This window comes from Elaeis guineensis, chromosome 2, assembly GCF_000442705.2.
Source record: "Elaeis guineensis isolate ETL-2024a chromosome 2, EG11, whole genome shotgun sequence".
NCBI lineage: Eukaryota > Viridiplantae > Streptophyta > Magnoliopsida > Arecales > Arecaceae > Elaeis > Elaeis guineensis.
Genome location: NC_025994.2, coordinates 88,913,502 through 88,935,428, shown reverse-complemented (window position 1 = coordinate 88,935,428; position 21,927 = coordinate 88,913,502). Strand labels below are relative to the sequence as shown.

At 38.8% G+C, this 21,927-nt stretch overlaps 1 pseudogene; it reads left to right on the top strand.

Annotated features, from left to right (window-relative positions):
* Window positions 1–774: 774 nt before the first annotated feature.
* LOC140855298 (photosystem II CP47 reaction center protein-like) lies at window positions 775–8,244 on the top strand (annotated as a pseudogene).
* The last annotated feature ends 13,683 nt before the right edge of the window (window positions 8,245–21,927 follow it).

The following is a 21,927-nucleotide window of genomic DNA, read 5'->3' as shown; positions in this document are numbered from 1 at the left end:
TGGAAACAATTCTTCCACACAACAGAGCTCTCTTTTAAATGGAGCATTTGACCATTTAATTTCTGGTTCAAATTTCTACTTTTGCAAGAAATGAACTTCCAATAATTCAAATCTGCATTTAGATGTTTGAAATCTCTATCTCAACTTTATCATCTGTGATTTGCTCTTGTGCTTGTGTCGTCTTTGCTGCACAATTTCAGATTGATAAGGGCCTAAGGCATTGCCAGATACTGCCTGCAAAAAAATAAGGTTTGAAAAGACAAGCCAATTACAAAACTAACTTACTATTTTCCTAGGAATGCGATGTTGCTTGGTACTGGAGATTATCGTCTATTTGTGCTATCAAGTGTACTAATATACCTTTTATGTGTTTTCAGTCTTGGCATACTTAAAATAGCTTTCTTGAGACCATGTTACTTTAGCTATGTCATGTGTTTTGCATGGAAGAACTTGCTCCTCTTTTAAAAGGTTTTATTCTAGCCCAGTATGGACGTTGTCCATGTGGGAACCTTCTATATTAAGGGTTCAGTAAACAACTTTGAAGGGAAAAGTCTCTGATGAGCTAGAATTTTGTTGGTTGTTCTTCGTAGAACTTCATTCTAACCACTAGCATAAAAATAGTTGATATTTTTGTTAGATTTTGATGCCTTGAGATTCGGTCTACATTGAGATCACAGCAAGATCCAGGATAACGAATGAAGTCCAACGAGCCCAAGATCAGTTCAAATGGAGTCCAGATGGAGAAGATACACGTGAAAGAAGGTGGCATGATCCATGGAGCCACGGAGGCTGCAGCAGAGCGAGCGTGCGCGGCGGCGTGCGGCACACGGATGCGCGGGCGCGGCGCAGGCCCAGGCATGCTGCCTGCTTGGATTTCTCATGCGGTCCATGGAGAGGCTGCATGGATCGGAAGGTGCTTCCCAGCGGTTTCTCGCGGTCTACCATAGATCGAAATGGTTTCTCGGCATTTTTCGGGGTATTTGCACGATCGGACGGGTGCAGTTGGTGCCGGGTATGATTGCGGTGAGATCCGACGGTCAGGAAGGTTTTTAGAGTTATGATCGGACTCCTGTCTCGATTTTGAACATAGGTTTTGGCCTTTAAAAGGCCTGTGGCCAAATAGAGAAGAACGGTGGTGTGCCCAGTCAATAGTGAACCGAGACGAGCAGCAGTCGTGAGCAGAGCCCGACAGCAGGAGCAGCAGACCCTGGAGAGACGCCGACAAAGAGTAGAAGCAGGGATTTCAAGTAGACTGTCAAGCAGCGGACAACGATCATTTCAGGGGTTCAGAGGGTCTTTCTAAAGAGAGAGCTTTTGTGAGAAAGAGCTTCTTGTTGAGAGAGAGAGATTGGTTGTACGAGAGTTGAGGGTGTGATTTTTTCTTGTAATTTTTTTTTCATAGTGAAGCTTGTATGCCCCATGGAGACGAGTCTTTTGGCTGATCCACGTATTTGATTATGTTTCTGTTTTATTTCTTCTTTCTTTCTGCTATGATGCGTGGTATCGAAAAGGTCCTGTGGAGGTGGTGTCCTGGCTAGATATCCTCAACAAGTGGTATCAGAGCAGGTGATATCACAACAAGTAGTATCAGAGCGAGGCGGTATTAGGATGCAGGTTGTCGCAGTGGTGATCAAGATTGAAGATAGAGAAGACAGGCTCAATCAAGATGGAGATCAACAGGTTTGATGGAAAGAGCAATTTCTCTTTGTGGCAAACACGGGTGAAGGACACACTTATCCAACAAGGGTTGATCGATGTTCTCTTGTGCAAGGAGAAGTCAACTACCATAGAGATGCAAGATTGAAGGCGGCTCCAGATGCAAGCGGTGAGTACGATCCGCTTATATTTAACGGATGAGGTGGTGATCCATATGCTTGGTGAGACTTTCTCGATGGTGCAGTGATCGAAGTTCGAGGAGTTGTACATGGCGAAGTCTCTCACCAACACTCTCTTTGTCTGAAGGCAGTTCAATCAGCTGTAGATGACTGAGAAACAGCGCATGCAGGAGCATCTCAGTCACTTTCAGAAGATCCTCACCGACCTCCTCAATGTTGGCGAGAAAGTTAAAGAGAAAATCAGGACGTTAGTTTTGCTAGCATTGCTTCTTCCTTCTTATGAGTCCTTGGTAACTACTCTTCTAATGGAAAATAGCACCATCAAGATGGATGAGGTCACCATGACGATTCTCCAGAATGAGATTCTCAGATGGAAGAATCCAGCTTCGAGCTCAGGCGGTGGCAGTTCAGCTTTGACAGTTTCTGCAGCAATAGGAGGCGGCAAACGGAGCAGTAGGAGATCGCGAGGTGGGCGGTCTAAGTCCAAAGCAAGGGACTTGAGCAAGACCATATGTTCTAATGTGACTAGTTGGGACATCTAGCTAGAAATTATCCTCAACTCAGGGATCGGACGAGAGCTATTACAGCGACAGCCAATAGCGAGTCAGAGGATAATGTCTTGGAGATATCTAATGACGTATTTATTTCTTTCAAACATTAGATTTTATATTCTGCATGCACCTATCATGTATGTTGCAGTGAGGAGATTGGAGAAGGTCCGATACATATCCGATTTCAGATAGAATCTTTCTCACTGAGCAGACTAGATTCGAGAGGCTATAGGACGGTAGCTGATGGAGGAATCCTGAAGGTGTTACGCGGTGATAGAATTATTCTGGAAGAAAAAAAGAGGACGAGAGGATATTACTATATGGTGGGGAGTTCAGTGTGAGGTGGACCTTCAGGAGCCAGAAGGAGCCCAGAGTGAGGTAGAGCTCTAGGTAGAGGTGGATCAGATACGAGATGTGAGATTTAGAAAGATGAGAGGCAATATCGCAGGATGAGATTCTTGTTGCTGCAGAAGAATACCCCGAACAGGTCTCAGATCAGGAGCACAGCATACGATGGAGATGGGATCGAGCGGCCTGGCTCGACTCTCATATTTGCCCATCATGATCAGCAGACATTTGCCCAGGGCATGAGGACGAGGAGATCCAAAAGCTCTCAGAGTTAGGAGAATGTTGAATATCAAATCGAGATGGAGATTGTTAGGATTTGATGTCTCAAGATTTGATTCACACTGAGCCCACAGCTAGGTCCAGGATGACGAACGGAGTCTAACGAGCCCAAGATTAGCACAAATGGAGTCTAGATGGAGAAGATACGTCGAAAAAAGATGGCACGATCCACGAAGCGGTGAGCCGGCAAAGGCTGCGGCGGAGCAAGTGTATGCAGTGGTGTGTGGGTTGGCTACAAGCATGCGGCCCAGCGCGCGGATGTGTGGGCGTGCACTGACACTACCCAGGCCCAGGCCCAGGCGGATGCGCACTGGTGCGGCTTGTGCGGATTTTTCATGCGATCCACGTGCGGTGTGTGGACCGATGGTCTATGGAGAGGCTGCATGGACTGGGAGGCACTTCCCAGCAGTTTCTCATGGTCCACCGTGGACCGAACATGATTTCTAGGCATTTCTCAAGGTATTTGCACGATCAGACGGGTACATTTGGTGTCAGGTATGATTGTGGTGAGATCCGACAGTCACGAGGGATTTTAGAGTTGTGAGTGGAATCCTATCTCCATTTTGAATATGGATTTTAGCCTTTAAGAGGCCTGTGGCGAAATAGAGAAGAACGTTGGTGTGCCCAGTCGGCAGTGAACCCAGACGAGCAGCAGCTGTGAACAAAGTCCGGCAGCAGGGCAACAGACCCTGAAGGGATGCCGATAGAGGTAGAAGTAGGGGCTTCAGGTAGATTGTCAGGCAACAGACAGCAGTCGTTTCAGGGGTTCAGGGGATCTTCCTAGAGAGAGTTTTTGTGAGGAAGAGCTTCTTGTTGAGAGAAAGATTGGATGTACAAGGGTTGAGGGTGTGATGTCCTCTAAAAATTTTCTCTTTTTCATAGTGAAGCTTGCATGCCTCGTGGAGGTGAGTCTTTTAGCTGATCCATATATTTGATTGTGTTTCTGTTTTATTTTTCTTTCTTCCTGCTGCGATACATAGTATCGAAAAGATCTTGTGGAGGTGGTGTCCTAGCCAGACATCTCCAACAAGTGGTATCATAGCAGGTGATATCACAATAATTTTTTATTAGATCAGAGAGCACAGGTGAATTTGAAGATTCTAATGGTTTTTCTTGTTGTTGTTGATAGTATTTGTTTCAAGTAAGCAAATGGATAATTAGGGTTTTTATCAGGTTTTAGAAGGCAAAGATGAATATGAAGGTTTTTATGTTTTTTTCATGTATTTAAATGTTGAACTCCTTATGCAATGAGATATCCTCGGTTTTCCCATGTTTTATTTCTCTGAAAAATCCAGTTTTACAAATTAAAAACAAGTGTGACTGCTTGGAGCATACCTCAGTCCCATGCATCATTATCTGGAACCATGAAAAAATACTCGGACCATTTTTAAAATTTTTCTGCAAGAGGTAATAAATGATATTGGTAGATGCTGTATGATCTGCTGCTGGAATTTGTTTGCTTTGTACAAGTGTTGAAAATTTTTATCTCCTAGTTATCATGCAACATACCGTTGTCTATCTTGGTTCGTGAAATTAGTGTTGTGCGGTTCTCAGATCCCGTGTGACATACAAGAATGCTGGTCACAAAATAAGTCAGTCTAGAGATCAGTCATTGGTATTTGGTATGTCTGAGGCATTGTATGGCATCTGTCTCAAGTCTTTGCTTAATTTGTTAGACAAGGAACGTGTACTATTCTGCTGACCTCGAGATTTATAGCCAGAAAAACCTTATTGTGAGTTGGATATACATAATAAGAAACATCATTTCTAAGCTGCAATTGGATTTGTGGTTGCATTTTTCGTTTTCCTTTTCATTTAACCTTGCAAAATACTATTTATGGTGCTTAAACGCAACTATCTTGGAGTACTTTGATCTGATTGCGTTCAGGCTTTTTTGCCCGTGTTAATTAGTTTATGCTATGATCTCTGTGCACACCTCTGTGAATTGCCAAATTCCATATCCAACGGTTAAGAAGTTAAAATGACCGAGAACCGGACTATTAGCTTTCCTTGAACCTGTATATCTTTTGCTTCGAAAGCATCGGTGAAACTTCCTGTGATTGAGTCCGAGGGTCTCTTTAATTTCTGAAAAGCCCTGGTTATGTATATTATGGTTGTAGCAGACCATTTCCGCTGGAAATTTGGCGGCAGTGGATATATTTGCCCTTGATGAAGGGGACATTTCTACTGCTTTCTTGTACTAAATGGTCTACAGCAGGTAAGATGACTTGGAAAGAGGAATAACTTTTAAGTTGCATTTGGTGCATTGCCAGGTAGTGAGAATCTGAATTATCTGATAATCTGGATAGATTGTCAGTAATATTGATTACTATATTTAATACGTAAATAATATTATAGTAAAATTGCTGAAATTGTTAATTGACATGTTTGGTATGACAACCATATTATTGGTAATGTAACATCAAATTTTCAAAATATTTTTAAATTAAATTTATTAAAAATTATATTTTATATACAAAATTTTTAATTTTTTAAAATAAAAAAATAAAAATATATTATATATTATAATATATTATATATATATTATATTATATATATAATATATTATATATTATATTATATAATTATTTTTATTACTATTTTTTTCTTTCTTTTCCTTCCCTCGCATGCTACAATCCCCCTCACCACCGGCCACTCCACTCCCAGCCCCCCGGCCGTCCACCGTCGGTCCTTTGGCGATCGCATCTCTAGCACCACCTCCGGCCCTCCGGCCATCCGCGCCACCTCTCGCACCGTCCCCTGGTCTCTCGGCAAACCCACATTCTGCACTTTCTGCAGCCGCCGTCACCCACCCATGTCGCCGCCTTCATTCCTGCCGTCGGTCCCCCGCACTCCACCCCTCGCAGCCATCTGGCACGGTGCTGCCGGTGATGACTGGCGTCACTTGATCCCCGTCGAACCGGATCTTCTCCTTTCTCGCATCAGACAAAAAAAAAGAGGGGAGAAAGGGACTACCGGCTCCTACATGCCGTGTCCTTCTCTGTGCAGTGATTGCAGGCCGCTGTTCGGGGAGGCGGCGGCGACTCCAATGGCAACATCTGGGCAGCCGGTGGTTCGGTTAACCAAACAAACAAAAAAAAAAAAGAAGGAGAGGTCGTCGGATCCTATCTTGACCGACATTTTTTTTCTTGCTTTCCAATGGCTACCGATGATCGATGATTGGAAGATGACGGCGACCTACCGATTCATTGATTTTGGAGCCACTGTCGATCAGATTTTATGGAGGACGTCAGTTTTGGCCCCTCCTCTTTCAGCTGCCCATCATATGGAAGAAGATCCTCCGAATTTTTGAGAGTATTTTTGTTCAAAAAAATTATTACAAGATTATCAAATACATGATAATCTGGATAGCCATCTCTCTTCTTGATAATTCAGATTATCTCATAGATTATCGATCTAAAAAATATATTAAATATAATAATTTGATGAAATTTTTTTAAATTATTAATAATTTGAATAAATTACTAGCTATCAAATAAGTACTACTGAAATGTCAAATACAAAGCGGTCGGTGCACGTCGAACTCGGATCCAGCAAAACTGCACGACTTTCCTCCTGGCCACATGGTGAAGCGTCAGCTTGAATGCCATCATCAACTCTAGAATTTCTCTTGCAAGGTTCTCCTTCCAAGTTGACCAATTTAATGGTCTATGCCCGAAATCTAATAGGATTTGTAGATTAGGCCCATGAGCTAGATCTATAAATAATTCATGAGGTGGTTGGAGTATTTCAAGAAGAATTATAATAAATCTAGATATTTAGAGTTACGAAGGTATCGTAGAGGCACATATTGTATTTTCTTGCTTGTGCTTTTTGGCAGCTATCTGTCGTTGGGTGTATTGGGATGTAAAAATATTCTATGATGAGCGTACGGAAAAATCTTTAGATTTGTTGAAAATTTTTGGAATTCATTTATTTCTCTCAGGGGTGGCTTGCTTTGGCTTTGACGTATTTCATGTAACAGATTTGTATGATCCTGGAATATGGATGTTCGATCTTTATGGACTAACTGAAAAAGTACAATCTGTAAATCCAGCATGGGGCGTGGAAGGTTTTGATCCTTTTGTTTCCGGAGGAATAACCTCTCATCATATTGCAGCAGGTACATTGGGTATATTAGTAGGTCTATTTCATCTTAGTATCCGTCCACCTCAACATCTATACAAAGGATTATGTATGGAAAATATTGAAACTGTACTTTCTAGTAGTATCGCTACTATTTTTTTTGCAGCTTTCATTGTTGCTGGAACTATGTGGTATGATTCAGCAACTATCCCAATTGAATTATTTGGTCCCACTCATTATCAATGAGATCAGAGATACTTTCAGCAAGAAATATATCAAAGAGTTAGCACCCGACTAGTCAAAAATCTGAGTTTATCAGAAGCTTGGTCTAAACTTCTTGAAAAATTAGCTTTTTATGATTACATTGATAATAATCCAACAAAAAGAGCATTATTCAGAGTAGGCTCAATGGACAACGGGGATAGAATAGCTGTTGGATGGTTCGGACACTCTATCTTTAGAGATAAAGAAGGGCGCAAGCTTTTTGTACATCGTATGTCTATTTTTTTTTTTGAAATATTTCAGTAGTTTTAGTAGATGAAGATGAAATTGTGAGAGTCGATGTTCCTTTTAGAAGGACAGAATCAAAGTACAGTGTTGAACAAGTAGGTGTAACTGTCAGGTTTTATAGTGGCGAACTCAATGGAGTTGGTTATAGTGATCCTATTACTGTAAAAAAAATATGCTAGACGTACCCAATTAGGTAAAATTTTTGAATTAGATCGGGCTACTTTGAAATCCAATGGTATTTTTTGTAGCAGTCCAAGGGGTTAGTTCACTTTTGGGCATGATACGTTTGCTTTGCTCTTCGTTTTTGGACACACTTAACATGGCACTAGAACCTTGTTTGGAGATGTTTATACTGGTATTGATCCAGATTTGGATGCTCAAGTAGAATTTGAAGTATTTCAAAAACTTGAGGATCCAACTACAAGGAGACAAGTAGTCTGATATAACATTATTCTGGTATCTTTCGCCTCTATTTTTTTTTTGATTTGATATAAGGTACCGGAGAAATCTTGATTTGAATCACCATTTATTCTTTGACTCTTTACTTTTCTTTATATGGTAAATGATCCCAAATATGGTAAATAATTCCAAATGAATAGGTGTGGAGGCTATAATTGTAAATCACGATCGAATATATGGAAGCATTAGTTAATACATTCCTTTTAGTCTCGACTTTAGGGATCATTTTTTTCGCTATCTTTTTTTGAAAACTACCTAAGGTTTCCATTATAACTAAAAAAATAAAATAATTTGTTATTATCTTAATTGAAGGAGCCTCCCAATATGGGAGACTTGTTACTTCAACTAGTCTCCATATTCTTCGAATGGATCTCTTAGTTATTGAGAGGGTTGGCCAAAAGCAGTATATAAGATGTACCCAGTAAAGCTTACAGGTAAACCAGATATGGAGATGGCAACTAGGGTTGCTGTTTCCATTTTTAGATAATTTCAAGATCACAATAGATCTACGATAAGATCATTTATTTACAACTACAATAGAATAGTATACAAAGTCAACAGATCTCAATCAATGAATAGTATTTTATGGCTACACAAATCATTGAGGGTAGTTCTAAATCTAGACCAAGACAAACTACTGTAAGGAATTTATTGAAACTATTGAATTCAGAATATGGTAAAGTAGCACCGGGCTAGGCGACTACACCACTTATGGAGGTCGCAACGGCTCTATTTGCGATATTTCTATCTATTATTTTAAAAATTTATAATTCTTCCTTTTTATTGGATGGAATTTCAATGAGTTAGGTTCATAAGAACTAGAAAGTCTTAGTTTTTCAATCAAAAAAATTACGTTACTTAATACTTAAGAAAGACTCGAATTTCTAGACCATTCTGATAGTTCGACCGTGAGATTTATTTGTTTCGATATTTTCAGAATATGAGTGTGTGACTTGTTATAATTGATTCTATTGATAATACAGAAAATGGGTCTGTCATCTCCATCAAGATGATTCTACCTCGTCGGATATTTATTCTAGTATCTAAAGCATGGAATATATAAAATAGATCAAGAAAAGAAATACTTGAACTGTGATTCATACCTACTATTTGCTATTCAGACTTCGCAATCAGACTAAAAAAAAAAAATCAAATAGGTATTTCCTAAATCAAATGATTTTTCTTCTTTCAGTTTGAATAAAGGATAAATATTTCTCTAGATTTTGTTGAGTCATTACATCCATTCATTGAATAAGTGATCATCAAATGGTTCTTACTCATAGAACCTTCGAGCTTAGCTTGAGGCTTTGCTTGATTAAATCATCGTGGTTCTAATATGAATTTGAGGTTTCAATTAATTCATAGGCTCTCAACAAGGAAATTCCTATCAATAGCAAAACTATTGTTAATCTGTGTTACGCACAAAAAATAACAAATCAAATAACAAATAAAAAATAAATAAATAGAAAAGAGAAGATTCAAAAGGTCTGTAACGATCAACATAAAGAAAGACGGATGAGCCAACTTGATATTTTTGATATTATCATCACAAAGAAGATATTCTGAATTTTTGTTACTTCGTATCTTTGGGGCTATATTCATCAATATCCGATACTTTTAGAGTTGGCCGGCTTGAACCGTATAAGGAGAAAAAAAAAATCTATTGGGATCTTTTTCTTTCTATGAGATTCGGGTTGGTATGCTTCAAAGATATTTCTGAGTATTTAAAAATATAGATATAGTTCAAGTTGTGATTCAATGAATTTTGTAGTCTTATTGGTTTAATCTATAAATCCCATAGAGTTTTGGGTTCAATCATCCAAAAACAGTCCTATATTCTCTCTGTCATCATTAAATCTTATTACATGTTCTTCCAACAGGAAAGTGACCCAAATGGACAATGGTTTACCTTGTGGGTGCTGTCCAACATGCCATATTTGTCGTGAGATAGGTCTCATTTATCTTCATGAATTATGCCACTGTATGTTGCCTCTGGGGGTCAATGAGCTGAATGCGAGCTAGCTGGGCCTCAAGCTTGGCTAGTTTTATAATTGTGCCGGACTTGAACAGGCTCAGTTAACTAAATTTCAAGTTAAACTTAAGCTGTTCACAAACAGCCCATTTAAGAAAATTTATGGGGGACTAAGATATTACAAGGCTTTCATTTATATAGTTTCAATTATTAATTTTAATTTTAATTTAATATTAGAATTGAAATGCATTCTATTTTACATAACTTACATGATGAGGAATACAAAAATAATTTTATATAAATAATAATAATAATTAAAATTATACATGTATTATATTTATATTTTTAGACAAATCGAGCTGAGCTTAAATGAGCTAGGCAAGCTCTAACTTGACTTGTTAACAAATAAGCAAGCACTGTTTGTGCCAAATTTCGAGTTAAACCCGAGATGGCTCATGAACAGTTCACTCACCTCTACTTGCCACCTTGTCCCGCGTGCGGCAGCTGAGCTTAAAATTATACATGTATTATAGTTATATTTTTAGACAAATCGAGCTGAGCTTAAATGAGCTAGGCAAGCTCTAACTTGACTTGTTAACAAATAAGCAAGCGCTGTTTGTGCCAAATTTCGAGTTAAACCCGAGATGGCTCATGAACAGTTCACTCACCTCTACTGGCCACCTTGTCCCGCGTGCGGCAGCTGTACGTGCTAGGAATGAGTTAAGCAAGGGCAAAACAGAGACCTCGAACTATTCCATATTTTCATAACAGTAAATTATCCAGGGTGGGAGGAGAAAAAATAAAGTACTTATTTTATATTAATCTTTTAAAAAAAAAATCTCTTTTTTTCTTTCCAAGAAAAGTGATTTTTCCGAGGTGGTTCTGAAACGAGTAGTGGGAACTGTTGGCGTTATTCTCCCAAGAATTCAAATGTTACGTGGTTTCTTAGGATCTTTGGCTCAAAAACAGATTCAGAAATGGTCTCTACTAATGCCAGGGCTTTGTATGGATGCAAGAGCTGGCAGCCCAAGTACTTCCTAGCTACAGGGCCCTCAGGAAATGCTTTGGTATGACACATCCAATTTCAGGCAAAAGATATCTGGGTGGAGCATCTGCATCAACCATGGGTTGAGGTCTTCAGGAAAGTGAAACTGGTGGAAGCAAATATGTGTGTATATATGTGTGACTGTACGTAGTCCTTTAATAATCCAGCTTTAAGTTCCTCTTTTTATCAAAACAAAAAATATAGTAGTGGGAACAAAGAAGAATAAATGAGAAGCTGGAACAAATGGCATAACGAGCTTTTCGATCATCTTAATTATTTTCCAACCAAACGCGGCCTTATTATGTGCAACTCACTAGGGACATCTAATATCTATTACAGGAGGAACTTGTATCCTTGAATCAGATAACCGGGGCTTCATAAGCGTCTTCGTTTATCTTCAGCGGGTCCTTTGCTTAGCTGACAATGGATATGCCATCCAAGAATTACAGAAATTTTTTGTGCATTGCAGATGGTGTAGAAAATCAAATATGCAGTACATCATCTTATTCGATTGATTCATCACATAGTCATCATTTTTTAACACGCATTTAATACCTGCAGTTCGATTTTTTTGTTTAAAAATTTTGTATGATGAAAATATTCATATTCTTTAAAAAAATTATGGCATTCCGTAGCATAATATGATTCAGGATATCATAATATGACTTAAGATATCATAATATGAAAGAGATATTTTTGTTCAACAACTTTTCAATGTGCATTTAATGTCTGCAAATCGATTTTTTCGTTTGAAAATTTTAAATGATAAAAATATTCATATTTTTTAAAAAAATTATAACATTCTGTATATATTATGACATTCTATGTTATATTATCATCTCTCGTAGATAAAAATTATGATTTTTTAAATGTAAGATGTCATAATATAAATATAAAATATTATAATTTTTTTAAAAAATAAAAATATTTTTTTATATAAAATATTTAAATAAAAAATAAATTTATAAATATTAAAAATAATAATTATATAAATTAATTAAATCAGATGATATATTTTACGTTGGATTTTCAACGCCACCTGCGGTGCAAAATAGTTATGCCATCCAAAGAATTATTAGTCTTCGTTCATTCTGATGCGGCCCAGACTTTTATGTCGTGTCAATATTGTCACAATCGTCATCATTATTTTGCCATAACTTTTCACCAACATACTAGACTTCCCATTAATAGGCAGCCAACGACCACATGAGTTGATTTTGGACGTGCTTTGTAAAGCTGAGATAATCCCTGGAACGTGGCAGTTTCCATTGTGCCGCAACTCACAAGGCAGGATTGAGGTACGTTAGATTAGGACCAGGAACGACCAAAATAGTCCTGTTGAGAATGATACTTCCACTTGTAGGGGTCGATGCCCAGGCCTATCCATATATATAGTGTGGGAATAAAAATGGATCCGATGTACAGATCTGTTCCCATTTCTTCTACATTGATATTTTTAATTTGGTGACTTTTAGAATTTTGAATATCTGAATTAAATTTATATCTATCAATATCCTATTTATATTCATGTTTTATTAAAATGATATCTTTACTTTTATTGTTTTAATGCTAGAAAGATTTATACTATTATTGGCTTTGCGGCTGAGATGTCGTATAGCTAGGCTTAAAAAAAATTTTAAAAAAAATTATTTACTAAAAAAATGCCTTAGTGACTCAGAATTATAACTCCAGGAAATGCGCCACGTAATGAAGCAAAGTGAATGGTCTAAGGCAGGCATGTGACTTTTTTGAGTGACCGCGGCATTTTCCAAGGAATCCCAATATATAATGGGAGTAAAGAACCCGCGGATGTTCTCTAAATTAAGTGCAGGTCTCCTCAACTTTTAAAGCCTATTTGGATCTTCTTCTTTTTTTTTTTCTTTTTATGTTAATAGGAGGCAAGGCCTCACCCAAAGAAAATAGCTAGAAGATATGACAAATACTAGCTATTCCGAAGTAACATATGAGGCTTCTTCTACCGTGGTCTGGAATTGAAGGTGACAACTAAGATCATCAACAGATTGGATAGGTACATTCAAATTCAGTCGTTGGTCAAGAACGGTGCACAACGTATGAGCAAGGGAACAGGAGGTAAGGACATGATCCAAGTTCTCCATAGTTGTTAGCCAGCGATCGCTACTAATGGAACCCAAATTCATGAAGCCTTTATCATGCAGAAACACTTTTATTGCAAGTTTCTTCCACTTGGAGCCATGTTAGCTTTCCAATCCCACCCAAAGTTCTACAATCCATCTTTCATCCTCATGGTACATATGCCCTCCATACACTCCCCTTGTATGAGCAGCTGGGTTGGTATTAGCTAGGGCCCACCAAAAGTCTATCAGGCCAATTACCTCTTGGGATTGGGACTATCAAATTGTTTCTCCAGGGAAGCAACTCTTGAGCTTGTCATTGTCCCATTCATGTGTTTCACTAAAAAGATCAGCACCCCTAGCCACTTGAGCCAACCATGAAGGACTACGTATGAAGAGGTCGCAAATATTGAGTCTATCACGCATCTATTCATCAAGTGTCCTCTTGTAATTAGAATCCTCTGGTCATCCTTGAAGACACACCTCTAGTTTTCTAGGCTGTCAGCTAATCTTCACGATCTCTGGACTTCTTGGAGCCACCAAAAAATTAAAGCTCCTTTGAGAAGAGTCTGGGGTCAGCTTGCCATTGCGATGTGTCGGCAGGTTTGGTTGGAACGAAATGCTAAAATCTTTTTTGACAAAAAATCTTCTTCTTCTGTGGTCCTCCATTAGCAAATTCTTGCTCCCAATGGTATTGGAGAAATTTTTGTAATGGCAACTCATCATGATATTTTTCAGCTTTTTCTCTTTTACCTCTTGGACAATTTTTTTATACTTGTCTTAACAAAAGTTGAGGGAAAGCATTTTGCTCCCTCTCTTTTCCCTTCCCAAAAAAAAAAAAAAAAATGTTTGAAAAGATTAGCAACTCACATTACCAAATTAATAGGATTCATTTAAAAGTTGAAGAAGAACCAAGCAAAGAATCTAAACAGCCAAGGGCGATTAAAAAACACTCACTTGTAATCCATTATTCATAGATCATCTAAATTGATTCTTGATAACCGATCTTCCAGCGAAGATTACTTGCCAAATACCTAAAGAAACCTTATTTGAGAGTAAAGTCAAGCCAGTTGCATGGAACTTGGTTGCCCATAGCATTAGCTTGCAGCACCACTTCACCGGCAGCTTTCCTCATTAAAGCCAAGCGTCATGTTTTGCAACCCTGGTCCACCTCTTAATTTCAATGGCAAACTCTGTTTCAAGACACCAAATGCAAAGAATGGACCGTCGGAAAGATCCAATCTCCTGTCCAGATTGTCTAAAAGTTTAATAGGGGTGGCCCAACTTGATACACTGGGATAGAGGATTGAACACTTGACCTGCAAAATAGGATAAGCCACTTCCAACCATCAATTCTTGATCTAATCTTGTCAAGAAGTGGATTAAAAATCTGCAACATGAAGCCTTTGCTGGGACAATGTTGTGCCTAATAATTTCATGAACCATCAAAAAAAAAAAAAATCCATACAGATCGCCAAAATAATGTTATGCCTAAATAATTCCAAACACCATCCTTAATAGAGATTGCCAACCTTTGACTAACTTGTCTCTATAATTGAGTTGGTGCGGTTGGATTGAATTAAGTGTAGGATTTCCTCAAATTAACAGCTGGCAGAGTGTATACTATAGTTAGCCAAGATCCTTCCAAAACTACCATTTTCAAAATCACCATTGCAACAAGCAAGCAGTCATCAGCAAATAATAGATGTACTTTGGAACCCTCGTTACGAGATATGAATAGAAGGATGAAAGGAGGCAGTCTTGATGAAACCCAACATTAGATTCAAACCATCCAGATGTGATGCCATTTTCTGGAACATAGAAGAAGATTTTGCAGCACAACGCTTGATCCATTTGATAAATTGATCACGGAAACTAAAATATTATGGAAACCCTCCGGAGATAATCGCATTAAACTCTTATCATATGGCCTTTCATAAGCAGCTTCAAGTTCAGATGGAATCGGATGCATCGTAGCCTTGAATGAAGCACCTCTTTAACAAAAACAGTATTATCCTAGCAAAAAGGCACCTTGGTCCTCTGAAATCAACAAAGACATGGTCTCGGTCTATTCACCAACCCCAGCAGAAATTTATATGAAGTGTTGGAAAGGCTTATCGGACGATAGCCTTCCGGTTCCTTAGGTACCACCTCTTTAGGAATAAAACATAAAAAATGCAGCTTTCTAGCGATTGGATATGGAATGCCAAAGCGTTCGGTACCACAATGAGACTGGATTTGGAATCCTTTGCATTGCCCATTGCGAAGCATGTGACTGGGTGGGTGATGCGGGATTTATATTAAAAAAAATTATTTCCATTTGTCTATGGGCAGGTCATTTCTGCGATTGGACTTGGGGAATAAGAATCACTGTAAAGGAGAGATTTTACAAGAAAATATCGAAGTCCACATCTAATATTTATTTTATTAAATTTAAAATTAATTTTTAAGATCTCAATATTTTTTTAGATTTTATTTGGCATCATTTTCATTTAAAAAAATCAAAAATTTATTTTTTAGTTCTGTTTTTCAAAATTATGCATACATTCTATATAGATAATTATTTTTAAAACTTAAATATCAATGGTGATGGATACAATGAATAGTTGCAACAGTCGTAGTAATGGTGATGGTGGTGTCGATAATAACTAGTGTTGGAATAAAACTGACCTATCTGATGATATGTTCGACCTTTGAAGATATAGCAGACATATGACATTATGATGCGAATAATTAGACGTATGTGCACTGCGTAGCAATGGTGTTATCGACAGATGACCGACCACATGTGGTTGGATCTTGGACGAAGTCAACCTCATTGATAGTTGGAAGAAGTCAAAATCATCGGCTTTTAGCCGATCGGACCTTATCGTCGCCCCGGATCTCTATAAGCTATGCTGTGGTTCCTGCGAACTAACCTACGGATCGAGAACCACTGATAATCATTGGCGCCCAGACGATGATGAGTTGATGTTTTGTTACAATGGCCTTCTACTTTTTTAGATATGGATAACTGGCCTATAATAATCTGCTGACATCTATTACTTCGGCTTTGACAAGCACTACTCTGGCTACAACAAGTGCTAGCTACCTAACAATCTTTCCTATAGAAAGAAATGATGGAAAAAAAAGTGAAGATTCTTTACACTATACTCACTCTCATCATCTTCTTTTATTGTTCTCCCTGTTGAGAAAAATATCTTGAGATTCGATCTATAATAAGCTAAGAATGAGATCTTGGATGATGAACGGAATCCAACGAACCCAAAAATGACCCAAACGAAGTCCAGATGGAGGAGATATGTGTGAAGAAGCAGATCGGGAGCAGTTGGAGGGGCCCACGACCAGCGTGGGCTGGCAGCAGGCCCGTGGCCCAGCTGGGTGGAGTCCAAGCCCAACGTGCGATGGTCGACCGTGTGGGCATGGCCCAGCATGGGCACGCACACGGGAGGCCGCTCCACATGGTCCACGCCTCACCATAGACCGACGGGCATTTCCCGCCCTATTTCACACGATCCACATGGACCGGTGGGCGGTCCGTTTCTCGCGGCTCATGGTGTTATGGTGGACTGATGACAGTCTTGATTTGATGGCGCGAGAGGCTGTTTGACGTGATCAAAGAGGTGTTAGACTTGCTTTCAGATACAGAGTCCTAATAGGACTCCAATGAGGGCCTTTTGATACATTATGGATGAGGATTTTTGAGCTATAAATAAGTGCTGATCCTAAGGTTATTTAGTCACAGTTGGTAGTGAGAGATCCGTAAGGCAGAGAAGTCTTCCTTGGTTCTAGTGAGAGCCTTGTAAAGATAATTTCTAATTGAGAGAGATTATGTATAAAAGTTAAGAGTATGAGAATTTTCTCTTGTACTTGTTCTATTCTCATAGTGAAGCTTTGCATACCCCATAGAGATAAATCTTGGGCTGATACACGTACTTGATTGTTTTCTCTTGTTTTATATTTTTTTCTCTTCTTTCTTTCTCTTACAGTATCTACACATGATCGAGTGCAACGCGAGTGGTATCGAAAAGATCCTAGGTGGTGGTGTCCTGATCAGACTCCCAACAACTGGTATCAGAGCTTAGATAGTACCAGCACACGAGGTTGCTCAGATCGTGATGATATTGATTGAGATTGAAAAAGATGGAGAAGACAAGTTTAATTAAGGTGGAGATCAGTCGGTTTGATGAAAAGAATAATTTTTTCTCCTGACAATCGAGGGTGAAGGACGTGCTCATCCAGCAGAGATTGATCGATGCTCTCTTGTATGAAGAGATGCCGACTACCATGAAGGTGATAGTTTGGAAATGACTTCAAATGCAGACGGTGAGCACGATCTGCTTGTACTTAACGGATGATGTGGTGATCTATATACTTGACGAGACTTCTCCGATAGTGCTGTGGTCAAAGCTTGAAAAATTGTACATGACGAAGTCTCTCACCAATACTCTTTTTCTCTGGAGGCAGTTCTACCAACTATGGATGATCGAGGGACAGAGTATGCAAGAGTATCTAAGTAACTTTCAGAAGATCCTTACCGACCTCCTCAGTGTTGGTGAGAAAGTTGAGGAGAAGACTAGGGCATTGATCTTGCTATCATCACTTTCTCTCTTTTGAGTCCTTGATGACTGCTCTTCTAGTAGGAAAGAACACCATCAAGATGAAAGAAATGATTTCTGCACTTCTCTAGAACGAGGTTCTCAGATGAAAAAATCGGACTTTGAGTTCAGATAGTGACTCAGCTTTGACGGTGACTGGAGGACGTGATAGTAGAAGAGAAGCAACAGAAGATCACGACATAGGTGGTCCCAGTCCAGGATAAGGGGCTACAGCAAGATCAGACACTACCGATGCGATCAGTTGGAGCATCGAGTCAGAAATTACCCTCAACTCAAGGAACAGACGATGGTTACTATGGCGATAGCTAGTAGCGACACTGAGATCGTTGATACGTTTATGGTCTCAGATGAGGTATCTACTCCTTTCTAACAGTGGATCTTAGATTTTACTTATTCCTATAATGTTTGTTACAGAGAGGAGCTGTTTAAGTTCTTGGAGAACAGTGAGGGCACTATTTACTTACCGAATAAATCAAGCTGTGTGATCAAGGGCATCGAAACGGTCAGTATGGAGACACATGATGGAGCAGTGAGGAAGTTGGGTGAGGTCCGATACATACTCAGCTTTTATCTAATTTTTTTCAACAGACTGGATTCAAGCAGCTATGGGTGGAGAGCTGATGGAGGAATCCTAAAGGTCATGCGTGGTAATAGGGTCATGATGAAAAAAAAATATTATGGAGAACACTATCTCTTGGTAGGGAGCCCAGTGCAAGGTGGAGCTCTAAGAACAGATGGATCAGGCACGAGATGGAAGACTCGAGAGGATGATAGGCGACGTCACAAAGTGAAGTTCCTATTGCCACAGGAAGCTATCCTGAGAAGATTTCAGATCAGAATAGATACAGCCCATGAGGAGATGGGATCGAGCAGCCTGATTCGACTCCCATGTTTGCCCATCCATAAGTAGTAGACATTTATCTCATATTATGGGGGCGGGAGATGAGCTCTCAGAGTCATTGTGGAGGCCGAATATCTAGTCGAGATGAAGATTGTTGAGAAAAATATCTTGAGCTTCAATCCACGATAAGTCTAGAACGAGGTCCAGGATGATGAATGGAATCCAACGAGTCTAAAAACAGTCTAAACAAAATCCAAACGGAGGAGATACGCGTGAAGAAGCATATCAAAAGCAGTTGTAGGGGCCCACGGCCGGTGCGGGCTGATAGTAAGCCTACAACCCAGCTGGACGGAGCCCAGGCCCAGCGTGCATGGGCGAGCATGTGAGGCGACTGTGCGAGCACGGCCCAGTGCGGGTGAGTGCGCGGGCATGCATGTGGGAGGTCGCTCCATGCGGTCCATGCCTCACCGTGGATCAACGGGCATTTCCCGCCCCATTTCATGCGGTCCACATGGACCGACGATCGATTTCTTGTCCGTTTCTCGTAGCTCATAGCGTTATGGTGGACCGAGGATGGTTTACGAATGAATTACGGGGTCTATGGCTTGTTTTTGCATGATCGTGCAGTCAGAGTGGTTTGCGGTCTTGATCTGGCAACTAGAGAGGCTGTTTAATGCGATCTAAGAGCTGTTAGACTCGCTTTCGGATACAAAGTCCTAACAGGACTCTAGTGAGGGCCTTTTGACGTATTGTGGATGAAAATTTTTGGACTATAAATAAGTGCTGATCCCGAGGTTATTTAGTCACAGTCGGCAGTGAGAGATCCATGAGGCAGAGAAGTCTTCTTTGGTTCTAGTGAGAGCTTTGTAAGGATAGCTTTTAGTTGAGAGAGCTTGTGTATAAGGTTGAGAGTGTAAGGATCTTCTCTTGTACTTATTCTTTTCTCATAGTGAAGCTTTATATTCCTTGTGGAGGTAAGCCTTGGATCGATCCATATACTTGATTATTTTTTTTTGTCTTGTATTTTTTTTTTCTTGCGGTATCTACACGTGATCGAGTGCAATATGAGTGATATCGAAAAAGTTATATGGTGGTGGTGTCCTGGTTAGACCCCCCAACACTCTCTCTTCGATATGCTTTGACTTAAGCATCGAAGGGTTTCCTCCTAAAAACCTCCACCTTCTTTTCCAACGTGTGCAGACTTTCTTATAGATTCTCGAGGTTTGGATTGGCACATGACAACTCTAGTTTAGCGGATGATCCAAACTGTCCTGCCACCTCATCATCTTGTTGAAGAGGCACGGCAACAATAAAGTACATGATGAAATAGTAGAGATGGCAATGATGGATGTAGTAGTATAGTGAAGGTGTAGTAGTGCTTATGATCGATGTGATTGTAGTTGTGATGGTGGTGATAGTATTGATGGTGAAGGCACCAATGACATTATAAAGATATAGTGATAACGACAACATGGTAAAGATGATGATAGCAATAATAATACTGGAACAATCAGTGATATGGTGAAGTTGGTGATAATAGTAATGATCATGTAGCGATGTCAATGATAACAATGGTCGCGGCAATAATATATGGTGGTGGCTATAACAAAGATATGTTAGTAGAGATGGTAAACATTTGAGTTTTTTATTTTTAAAAAATTGAAGATACGCTTACTTTCATCTTCTTCAATAATAATGAAGATGGATTTTAAAAAATAAAAAATAGTATTGAATATATTTTTTATTTCTATAGTTTTATTTTTAAATAAAAATAAAAGATGATGTTATATATAGAGATTGATTTGGATAAGTTCGATCGAATTTGAGCTTAAATCTTATTAGATCAAAACTGGATAATGAGAGTTCTATATTGATGATCCAAGTCCTTGGATGTAATCTACTATCTCAAAACTGATTACACACTAAAAATCATATGATCTAAAGATCGTTAGTCTATGCATCAAGCAATCAAAAAATATATTTAATTTTATTTTATTTAAACTACTTAATATTTTATTATTTGAATATAAATTTAAAATTTTTAAATTATATAAATTTTTATATATAAATAATTTTAATTTAATAAATTATATTTAATAATTTAAATTATTGATATAAAATTTTATTATAAAATTTTGATTTGACCGTATTTGGGTTCAAAATACAATCAACCTGATTTAATCAAATTTTTTTATCTGTATGTGTGGAGAGAGGGAGAGAAGATGCGATCATGGGTGACGCATCCTCGTCATTCATGTAAACGATAAATGAATTCAACTGCTCCATTCTGTGTTCAAAATAATGGGATCCACTTTTTTCTTGATAAAAAAATTAAATAAAAACATGCAGTTCACATCGCTCACTATCAGTGTGTCGCTCAGTGATGGATACTTCGGCAAGTTCACAGCATATAATATATATTATATTCCGTCAAATTATCGACCAGAACTTTCGTATAATAAATCCCAGACCATCCTCAGTGACTTGAACGCACCCACACATTGATTGCACCTTATCTATATTCTGTCTTCTTGAAAAGATACTGCTTCAATCAGCTATCCATTTCGGGGATCGATGATGAGTGGGTGGTATCAGTCAGGCCGGATATTGTTCTCAGCCGGTGATGGGCGATTTTTAGCATTTTTTTTAAAAGTTTTCATATTTGTACACTCCTCATCATAACTATTACGGTATGAATTCTTGAGGCACGTCCCCAACTTACCAAAAAAAAACTCTATATTTTCTCTTACCAAAAAAAAAAAACACTGTTTTTTCTTACCCAAAAAAAAATCTATTTTGATAAATTTTTATATCATCTTTTTCGACTGCCATGGGCCCTGGGTCGCCGCAACACCCAGTTTTACCTCGATCAGTAATCTGTTGGTGTAAAATCTAGCCCGCTTGGTGGGCTCTCAGGCGGAGAACGTGAGAGAAACCGTTGTGCCCACAGCATGGAAATGCCCACCGCGTTTTTGGTGGAAACCGTTGTGCCCACAGCATGGAAATGCCCACCGCGTTTTTGGTGGCCACACGCGAATTCAAAGGACGAGATGACGCATGCATCGTCACGTGAATGCTTCGATAGAAATATTGAAACAAAACAGCAATTGAAGCATTTGCTGTTGTTTAATAAAACTTATTTCTGATCACACAATCATACAATCAATCAGACCGGACAGAATAGTCAAAAATTTGTATCCAACTCAATTCAAAAAATTCAGTCTCAAAGCTCCACTCGAGGTTGATTAAATCTTGATATTTTAAATTTAAATTTGATTCAATAAAAAAA